The sequence below is a fragment of the Anopheles marshallii genome (genome assembly GCF_943734725.1).
Source record: "Anopheles marshallii chromosome X unlocalized genomic scaffold, idAnoMarsDA_429_01 X_unloc_71, whole genome shotgun sequence".
In the NCBI taxonomy this organism is placed as follows: domain Eukaryota; kingdom Metazoa; phylum Arthropoda; class Insecta; order Diptera; family Culicidae; genus Anopheles; species Anopheles marshallii.
The window spans coordinates 37846-40000 of record NW_026525922.1 but is presented as its reverse complement, the minus strand read 5'-3'; positions in this window follow the sequence as shown (position 1 = coordinate 40000).

Here is a 2155-nt window from a genome sequence, read left to right as displayed (position 1 = left end):
CTAACAGGCCAAGATTGGTTGGAGATTTCAAAATTTTGCTAAGTCCATGGCCACCGTAAGCCATTTCTATCAAGAAGGCCACGAACTGTGCTTAGCAACCACGAAAGCTTCCAAGAGTTGAAACATTGCCTATCAAGTAGGCCGTAGCAGCCCATAGCAACCCAACCAAGATAATCTAACAGGCCAAGATTGGTTGGAGATTTCAAAATTTGGCTAAGTCCATGGCCACCATAAGCCATTTCTATCAAGAAGGCCATGGACAGTTCTAAACAACCACGAAAGCTTCCAAGAGTTGAAACATTGCCTATCAAGTAGGCCGTAGCAGCCCATAGCAACCCAACCAAGATAATCTAACAGGCCAAGATTGGTTGGAGATTTCAAAATTTGGCTAAGTCCAGATTTTTTTACCCTTCGGGAAAACAACCCTAGTTCACCAAGTTGAACGCGAAAAACTGTCCATAGGATACGCACAAAACGTTTATTGAGTTGGTCACCATATGTGGAAATTATGGTGAAAATAAGCCAAGTTCCGGAGTTTTTAACTCACACGAAACCACGAAAAACTTTCATTAGGAAAACTTGGTTGGAGCACCCTACTGCAGAACACACCGACATGGACGAAAGGGTTGACTGGCTAAGAGAAAAAATTTTTGCGGGACCACTCAAAACATCATAGTTAGACCTAGCAAATGATGAAAAGTGAAACCCGCGATCGATTGGAGAAACCTTATTTTACACTGAAAAATTCCACATAAGGAAAATTTGTATGGAGCACCCTACTGCAGAGCACACCGACAGGGCCGGGAAGGAAGGCCCGGTCCAAGAAAAAATTTTTGCGGGACCACTCAAAACATCATAGTTAGACCTAGCAAATGATGAAAAGTGAAACCCGCGATCGATTGGAGAAACCTTATTTTACACTGAAAAATTCCACATAAGGAAAATTTGTATGGAGCACCCTACTGCAGAGCACACCGACAGGGCCGGGAAGGAAGGCCCGGTCCAAGAAAAAATTTTTGCGGGACCACTCAAAACATCATAGTTAGACCTAGCAAATGATGAAAAGTGAAACCCGCGATCGATTGGAGAAACCTTATTTTACACTGAAAAATTCCACATAAGGAAAATTTGTATGGAGCACCCTACTGCAGAGCACACCGACAGGGCCGGGAAGGAAGGCCCGGTCCAAGAAAAAATTTTTGCGGGACCACTCAAAACATCATAGTTAGACCTAGCAAATGATGAAAAGTGAAACCCGCGATCGATTGGAGAAACCTTATTTTACACTGAAAAATTCCACATAAGGAAAATTTGTATGGAGCACCCTACTGCAGAGCACACCGACAGGGCCGGGAAGGAAGGCCCGGTCCAAGAAAAAATTTTTGCGGGACCACTCAAAACATCATAGTTAGACCTAGCAAATGATGAAAAGTGAAACCCGCGATCGATTGGAGAAACCTTATTTTACACTGAAAAATTCCACATAAGGAAAATTTGTATGGAGCACCCTACTGCAGAGCACACCGACAGGGCCGGGAAGGAAGGCCCGGTCCAAGAAAAAATTTTTGCGGGACCACTCAAAACATCATAGTTAGACCTAGCAAATGATGAAAAGTGAAACCCGCGATCGATTGGAGAAACCTTATTTTACACTGAAAAATTCCACATAAGCAAAATTTGTATGGAGCACCCTACTGCAGAGCACACCGACAGGGCCGGGAAGGAAGGCCCGGTCCAAGAAAAAATTTTTGCGGGACCACTCAAAACATCATAGTTAGACCTAGCAAATGATGAAAAGTGAAACCCGCGATCGATTGGAGAAACCTTATTTTACACTGAAAAATTCCACATAAGGAAAATTTGTATGGAGCACCCTACTGCAGAACACACCGACAGGGCCGGGAAGGAAGGCCCGGTCCAAGAAAAAATTTTTGCGGGACCACTCAAAACATCATAGTTAGACCTAGCAAATGATGAAAAGTGAAACCCGCGATCGATTGGAGAAACCTTATTTTACACTGAAAAATTCCACATAAGGAAAATTTGTATGGAGCACCCTACTGCAGAGCACACCGACAGGGCCGGGAAGGAAGGCCCGGTCCAAGAAAAAATTTTTGCGGGACCACTCAAAACATCATAGTTAGACCTAGCAAAT